The sequence below is a fragment of the Panthera pardus genome, unplaced genomic scaffold (genome assembly GCF_024362965.1).
Source record: "Panthera pardus isolate Hobbes unplaced genomic scaffold, ASM2436296v1 HiC_scaffold_12, whole genome shotgun sequence".
NCBI lineage: Eukaryota > Metazoa > Chordata > Mammalia > Carnivora > Felidae > Panthera > Panthera pardus.
Genome location: NW_026526677.1, coordinates 114,741,307 through 114,750,450, shown reverse-complemented (window position 1 = coordinate 114,750,450; position 9,144 = coordinate 114,741,307).

The window sequence follows — 9,144 nt, the reverse complement described above, 5'->3', positions numbered from 1 at the left end:
CGTCTGGACATGGCTACTATTTGCTGATTTCAGATCTCTCTCCAAAGACCTTATAACTACTCATACCTGCCACAGGAAAGGAGACAGGCAGTGGTGAAAGCCATGCAGAGGCCCCTTAGCCAAGTGCACCTCACTCATCAACACCACACTCTCCTTCCCTAGAAACAAGCTCCAGGAACACCAAAATTCACTTTGACTCTAGCAGCTGGAGGTCAGATCTTAGTTGGAAAAGGTGCCTCCCCATGTGCCAATTCCTATAAAATTACACCTTGAGGGGCGCCTGGGTGGCTTGGTCGGTTAAGCGTCCGACTTCGGCTCAGGTCACGATCTTGCGGTCCGCGGGTTCGAGTCCCGCCTCGGGCTCTGTGCCGACAGCTCAGAGCCTGGAGCCTGTTTCAGATTCTGTGTCTCCCTCTCTCTGTGACCCTCCCCCGTTCATGCTCTGTCTCTCTCTGTCTCAAAAATAAATAAACGTTAAAAAAAATTTTTTTTTAAATTACACCTTGAGTAAATTTGAACTTGATTCCTTTCATCTCCCCTTGCCTGCAACAATAGTGTGATTAACTTAGCATTAGTTCAGACCATGTGATTTCTTTAATGGTAAATTTAAAAGCATTAATTGTCTGGAGATACCTGCACAGTGAACCAGTGTGGGAAAGGGAAACAAAAGGCAAGAGAAATAAAAGCAAGCATGAACTATTGGGATTTCATCAAGATAAAAATCTTCTGCACAGCAAAGCAAGCAATCAACAAAACTAAAAGGCAGCCTACAGAATGGGAGAAGATAGTTGCAAATGACATATCAGATAAAGGGTTGGTATCCAAAATCTATAAAGAACTTATCAAACTTGACACCCCAAAAACAAATAATTCTGTTAAAAAAAATGGGCAGAAGACACAAATAGATACTTTTCCAAAGGAGACATCCAGATGGCTAACACACATGAAAAGATGCTCAACATCACTCATCATCAGGGAAATACAAATCAAAACCATGATGAGATATCACCTCACACCAGTCAGAATGGCTAAAATTAACAACTCAGGCAACCACAGATGTTGGCAAGGATGCAGAGAAAGGGGAACCCTTTTTCACTGTTGCTGAGAATGCACACTGATGCAGCCACTCTGGAAAACAGTATGGAGGTTCCTCAAAAATAAAAAATAGAACTGCCCTATAAGCCAGCAACTGCACTACAGATATTTACCCAAAGGATACAAAAGGATACAATACTGCTGATTTGGAGGGGCGTGCACATCCCAATGTTTATAGCAGTGCTATCAACAATAAACAAACTATAGAAAGAACCCAAATGTCCATCCACTGATGAATGGAAAAAGAAGATGTGGTGTATACATACAATGGAATATTACTCAGCCATCAAAAATAATGAAATCTTGTCATTTGAAGAGACATGGATGGAGTTTGAATGTATTATGCTAAGCAAAATAAGTCAGTCAGAGAAAGCTAAATACCATATGATCTTACTTATATGTAGAATTTAAGAAACAAAACAGATGAGCATATGGGAATGGGGGGAATTTTAAAAAAGAGGAGACAGGGAAAGAAACCACGAGAGACTCTTAAATATAGAGAACTGAGGGTTAATGGAGGCAGGAGGATGGGGCATGGGCTAGATGGGTAATGGGCATTAAGGCATTTGTGCTGAGCACTGGGTGTGTATGTAAGTGATGAATCACTGAATTCTGCTCCTGAAACCAACATTTCCCTGTATATTAACTAAAATTTAAATTTCAAAATTTTAAAAAGATACGTTGGCAAAGACAGTATTAATCTGAGCATCATTTGCTTCCCCAAACCCAAAAGACAACAGACTTCAGTGGAAACATGCAAATTTGTGTAGATTAACGCTTGGAAGTAGGCGGATGCCATGTACTCCACTAGGCTACTTCCGTGACGTGGCCTCTCCAGACACTTGCCCTGTACCAGATCCCTAGACACCTTCCCCTGCATGGCTCCAGGATGCTCAGTAGGCACCCCATCAGCCCACAGACGGTAGTCGGGTGTTATCTGAGACTGTGGAGCCAGGCTGGTCACGAATCACACGCGCAACCGCCAGGCCAGAGGGAGCCCACCACCCAAAAAGCTTTCTTAGACATACCTCTCAAGTGGCCAAGCTCAGTCCCCATTTAGAATGGCTGCCTGGTGATCCCAGGCTTACCAGTCCTCAAGGCTCCCAGGTGTCTCTGAGTGAAGGCTATTCTTGCAGCCCAACGAAGTCGTGGAAGGGCAGTCCAGACTCCTCCACCTGCACCTTCATAAAGCATACGCACCACTGTGTAGGATATAATTTGGAACAAGCAGGTGCACTATAAACCCAACAGCCTGCTCCGGAGACCGAGACTCAATAGGCACTTGCCCCGTTCATAGCCGCTGGCTTTGGAAACCCCCACAGCTCGCTCCTGCGCAGTACATGCCTTGTCAGCCTGGAGGTGGGGGAGCACCCATTCAGCTGCCTAACCAGCTGGCCAATGGGATCAGCCCCGCCCCAGCCTCAATATCTTTGAGCAGCAGTTTTAAACTGGCCACAATTAGCCGCAATTGGGGCTGGCTGCATAAACAAGCCCCCACGTCCTCCAGAACTCGGCACTCAGGTGTCTCTTATGGGAGGATAACACCGTGAACTCAGATGCACCCCGGCAAAACAGTCCAGTTTCCTTCAATTCTGGCCTAAAGGGAAATACACCCATTTGTGCAGGTTCAGGCTTAAAGGTGGATGGAGTTTATGTGTCACCACCAGCCCATCCTGGAGACGCTGCCACACCCGACTCTTGGCCCACGTCCCGGGCTCCCCTGACAAGGACAGCTGTGCGCTCCATCAGCATCGTAAGACCCACCCCCGACCAGCGATGGTTCAGATTAGCCTGAATCACTTCCACAGCCTCCAGATTTAGGGGTGGAGGGAGGGGAAAGGCACCGACCCAACACATTCTGAGGTGACGGCGTGAAGTGGTGAAAGTCAGTCCCCACTGAGACTGGTTGCCCGCCTGCCGAGGAGCTCGGGGCTTCCCGGGAATCAAGGCTCCCAAGTGTCCGTTAGAGAAGAATACATCTGCAGCCACAAAGATGCCAACGGCCAGGCACTGCGCACTTTCCAGCTTTACCTCCCAGGGTGACACAGGGGCACCTGCACAGGACAGGGCTTGGGATCACGTAGAGGCCTTGGGCCGCCCAGGGCGCGCTCCTGTAACCGAACCCGTCCACACACAGCCTTCTTCTAGGGCCCTGGCTCCCGGCGCATGCGCAGTCGGCACCCAAGCACGGGATTCTGGGAAGCCGACTCTCTGGGACAGCCCGCCTTTCCCAACCGCCCTGAAAGCCTCCAGGGGAAAGAGATCCCACCCCAGAGACGGTTGCAGCGATGGCAGCTTCAGTGTGGTGGCACTCAGTCCTCATGTGGCCTGCCCGCCCAATGCGGTCCCTGATTTGCCAACAATCAAGCCTCTCCCGGGGCCCTTTGTGGGGGGAGTCGACAGCCAGCAGGTCCCCACCAGGTGCCAGAAGGCTGTGCAATTACCCTCTGATTTGCGTTCAGGGGAAATATGTGCCTCTGTGACAACTAAGATTACAGGTACCCCCGAATAGCCTGCTCTATGACCCGGCCCTGTCCCAGGTCCCGTTGGCCTGAAGATGCACTTCTGCACCTGCCATCCCACTTCCGGCTGCAGGGGACGCTCCGGTTCCTTGGAGCACGGGGTGACCCCCAGAGCACCTGAATGGCCTCACACCAGAGCAGTCTTTGAGAACAGTTCCCAATTGGGCGGGATGCCTGATGCGAGCCCAGGCCCCTCCAGCAAGGGAGGCTCCCAGAGTTCCCTCTGGAGGGTAGCCAGACCATACCTCTGGACCCTCCCTGCCAAGACACTCCAGATTGTTTCCAGCTCTGTCTTCAGGGGCAAAATGAGTGATTGTGTGGGATATGACTTGAATTGTGCAAAAGTTCTATACCCCAGGTGCCCAGCCCCAGTCTGAGGCTCTGCTTATGGTTGTCCCCTTTAAAGTCCAGGCCATCAGACTCAAGGCACTCCTGCATCCACATTCACCCCACCGTCAGCTGTCTTCTGCCTGTATGTGGGTCAACATTGTCACCAGGCCAGCTTTGCCTTCCATTATCTCCCTTCCTGTTGGTGCCTGGCTGCTTCTCCTGTAGCAAACCCCCCCTCCCCGCCGCTGCCCTGCCCTCCGAAAGCATGGGGTCTCTACACATATAACTCAGTTTATAAGAAAAAGCTGGCATGTGATTAATGCTTTATTTTCTACTGCTTCTTGAGTAAAGGGTAACTTTCGTATTAAACAGTATGAGAAAAAGGAACCGAATGTGTGAAGTTGCTTACGCTCTAAGAGGCGAATGGAAATTAATCAGGAACTACCCAATGTCTGGACAATGCCAACATTACATGGATTTGATACATATGCTAATAAATAAGCTGTGAGCACATAGCAGATATACTAAACCTAAAACAAATGAGTCCACGCTTCATTTTCTACTTTGTGGATGTTGAAGTAGATGTTTCTTTGCAGATGTTTCTTCTTAAGTTTGTTTAGCCATCTAGAATGAATAAATTAAAATAGGCTTCATGGAACTAGCTTGTAGTTCAAAGTCAACTACTTGTATTCTGTTTCTAGTCCTGCTACTGGTAACAGTACCCAGCATATTGCAACAAATATAGTAAATTTTAAACAAAAGTTTTATGAGTGGGGTGTAATATGGCACCTACCCTAAAGCATCTTATGATAACTATTATAAAATGATAAAATAATTATGATCAAAATGATAAATACATATTGAAATTTTCCTCAATATTGTGCAGATATTTTTTTCAAGGATGACATATACCTGACATGAGGGACAACTTTCCATGTCCCTGTCAAGTATTGTTAATTGTCTGTCATTCTTTCCTGCTGACCACAAAAGAGTCTTCAAAATCTTGCGTAACAATATTCCAGACACTTTGTACCACCTGATCAGAGACATGTAAGTTGAAACCTAAATTTTATTAGATTTTATGAGGTTTAAGAGGGGGTGGTATAAAACAATGTAGAAAAGGAATTCAAGAGCCACATCCTTTCTCTACAATTGCTAACATTGGCTGAATGTGGATATTTGCCAAGCACTATTTTCTGAGTCTAAGATATATGAACTCATTTAATCCTTACAAAAACCTAATGAAGGAGAGAATGTTAGGTTTTCTTCTTTATTACCTGTAGAATTAGATAATGAGGCCTAGAAAAGTTAAGAAATTCAGGGAAGAAAAGTCTGCTCGAACTGATACATGAATTCAGCAAAGTCGCAGGATACAAAATTAATGTACAGAAATCAGTTGTATTTTTATACACCAATAATGAAGCAACAGAAAGACAAATAAAGAAACTGGTTCCATTTACAATTGCACCAAGAATCATAAAATACCTTGGAATAAACCTAACCAAAGATGTAAAAGATCTCTATGCTGAAAACTATAGGAAGCTTATGAAGGAAACTGAAGAAGATACAAAGAAATGGAAAAACATTCCATGCTCATGGATTGGAAGAATAGATATTGTTAAAATGTCAATACTACCCAAGGCAATCTACACATTCAATGCAATCCCAATCAAAATTGCACGAGCATTCTTCTTGGAGCTAGAACAAGCAATCTTAAAATTTGTATGGAACCACAAAAGACCCCGAATAGCCAAAGTAATATCGAAGAAGAAGACCAAAGCAGGAGGCATCACAATCCTAGACTTTAGCCTCTACTACAAAGCTGTCATCATCAAGACAGCATGGTATTGGCACAAAAACAGATACATAGACCAGTGGAATAGAATAGAGACTCCAGAATTGGACCCACAAATGTATGGCCAACTAATCTTTGACAAAGCAGGGAAGAATAACCAATGGAAAAAAGACAGTCTCTTTAACAAATGGTGCTGGGAGAACTGGACAGCAAAATGCAGAAGAATGAAACTAGACCACTTTCTTACACTATTCACAAAAATAAACTCAAAATGGATGAAGGACCTGAATGTGAGACAGGAAACCATCAAAACCCTAGAGGAGAAAGCAGGAAAAAACCTCTCTGACCTCAGGTGCAGCCATTTCTTACTTGACACATCTCCAAAGGCAAGGGAATTAAAAGCAAAAATGAACTCTTGGGACCTCATGAAGATAAAAAGCTTCTGCACTGCAAAGGAAACAATCAACAAAACTAAAAGGCAACCAACAGAATGGGAAAAAATACTTGCAAATGACATATCAGACAAAGGGCTAGTATTCAAAATCTATAAAGAACTCACCAAACTCCACACCCGAAAAACAAATAATCCAGTGAAGAAATGGGCAGAAGACATGAATAGACACTTTTCTAAAGAAGACATCCAGATGGCCAACAGGCACATGAAAAGATGCTCCACGTCGCTCCTCATCAGGGAAATACAAATCAAAACCACACTGAGATACTACCTCACGCCGGTCAGAGTGGCTAAAATGAACAAATCAGGAGACTACAGATGCTGGAGAAGATGTGGAGAAATGGGAACTCTCTTGCACTGTTGGTGGGAATGAGAATTGGTGCAGCTGCTCTGGAAAACAGTGTGGAGGTTCCTCAAAAAATTAAAAATAGATCTACCCTATGACCCAGCAAGAGCACTGCTAGGAATTGACCCAAGGGATACAGGAGTGCTGATGCACAGGGGCACTTGTACCCCAATGTTTATAGCAGCACTTTCAGCAATAGCCAAATTATGGAAAGAGCCTAAATGTCCATCAACTGACGAATGGATAAAGATGTGGTTTATATATACAATGGAATACTACTTGGCAATGAGAAAGAATGAAATCTACCCATTTGTAGCAACGTGGATGGAACCGGAGAGTGTTATGCTAAGTGAAATAAGTCAGGCAGAGAAAGACAGATACCATATGTTTTCACTCTTATGTGGGTCCTGAGAAACCTAACAGAAGACCGGGGGGAGAGGTGGGGGGAGGAAAGTTACAGGGAGGGAAGGAGGCAAACCATAAGAGACTCTTAAATATTGAGAACAAACTGAGGGTTGATGGGGGGTGTGGAAGAGGGGAAAGTGGGTGATGGGCATTCAGGAGGACACCTGTTGGGATGAGCACTGGGTGTTGTATGGAAACCAATTTGACAATAAATTATATATTAAAAAAAAGAAATTCAGGGAAGAATGCACATCTGGTAATCTTCACAGCTGGCATTCAAGCCCACACATTCTGGGTCTCGATCCTATACTCTGAACTACCAGGCTGAAAATAACTGTAGGAGTGGCAGGTAACATATAGTGACTAGAAAAAGTTGGAATCATGAAAAGAAAGAAAGAAATGATAGGACAAGAAAAGAATAAAAAACCAAATAAATATTTATAAGCATAATGTTTTTTGTAGGTTCAAAACTATGCTTTGAAAATGTATTTTACCATATATGTGTATTATGTGCATGTACTGGATGTGCATTTTATGAATATATATTATATATTATGATAAACTATATAGATGTATATATGTGTACATACCTTCTTCTACAATAACAAGTCATATCAACAATATGGCAACATGTTAATAGTTTTTGAAATATAAGGAAACACAAAATTTGACCTTTTCCAATTATTCCAAAGGCTAGTCCATTTTCTGAAGAAGAGTGAAGGGTAAATGTCAGATGGCGAAATCGCAGCATACTGAAAAGGTTAAGGCAGAAGCAGAGTGTTGCTATAGTTCTTTCAGTCTGAGACATGATAATGAGTAAACTTATTTTATTCTGAAATAATTCTTTATGGTGAAATGAAACTCTATTTTCCTGGACAATGATTGGAACAAAAATGCAAGAGAGTGGAGTTCAAGACTCACTTCCCAAATGTCATTACTAAGGTTTTTTCTAATGATTTAGAAAGAAATTCATAATGTTTGTGCATTTCCTTGAGCACCTGCCTGTCTACCTACTGTTTATTGGTGGACAGTGACAAAAGCCTATGGCTTGCAGTATAGACATTATAAACAGAAAAAAGGTGGACATTTTTTCAGATTTTGTACCCACTTTTTTTTCATGGTTTTTACTTCAATGTTCTAGATAACATCGTACTTAAGGTGTAACTGTTATGAACATGATCTGGTAGGTGTAATTCCCCTTAACGTCGAATGAGGTGGCTATTTAATATGTCATTTTCATAAGAGTCTGAAAAACATGAATCAATAGCCCTATGATCCACTTACCATGGATAAATTATCCATCACATGACTAAGCAAAAAAAAAAAAAAAATCATACAGTTGGTCAGTGTCTCTAGCTATTTTCTCTTAGCTTTTGTTAACTAACAAAAACCCAACCAATTACACTTTAAAGATTTAACTGGCTCTATGAACCCGTTCGTCAACCAGGCAGCAGCCCTGTAGCAAGTAGAGGGGAGCTCCAAAGGGCTACACAAAAGTAAAGGTTTTTAAAGATAGAAGGGGAATGGAAAAAAGGAATTAGCAAAGAATCCATTATTTTAGGCAAGGTCGCCCTTGTAAGGGGAATTAAAGGAGACTGTCAGTTCATTTCCTAGTGCTTACCAGGAAATCCCCATGTTGACTGGTTAAAGGTTACATTCCTGGGGGTTGAAGCTGTAGTTAGGTTAGGTACTAAGTCTTGGTTTGCTGATGTGGGGCCTTAACTAAGTGACACCATTTGGGGCCTATGGTTTTCTTTTTAACAGTACAAAAATCTCAAAAATTGATTCCAACATAAAAGTTTTTTATAACTTGTGACTAGGTGTTACCATTGAATTCATCCTGGGAAGATGCTTGAAAAAGTGACTGTGGAGACTTTCATGGCTGTAGCTGTAATATATACAGAGTAAAGAAGAAAATTCAATCAATCATTATAATGATTAGAAAAAAAATAATCTGCGTTAGCCAGGTCTTCCAGAGCTTTCGTAGAAGGCTAGTCACATATAAAAGTAAAGACTCACACTATGAGTCAACATTTTGTACAGTAACAGATGTTTAGCTATTTTCAACTTCCATCCCTGTTAGGACGCTGGACTAGACTCCTACACAACCTTTGAGTAACTTGCTCAGTTGGAAAGCTCATTAGATAGGGTTCCTGAGTACAATGTAGAGGTGTGGGTTAGGAATTCATATTCCTTT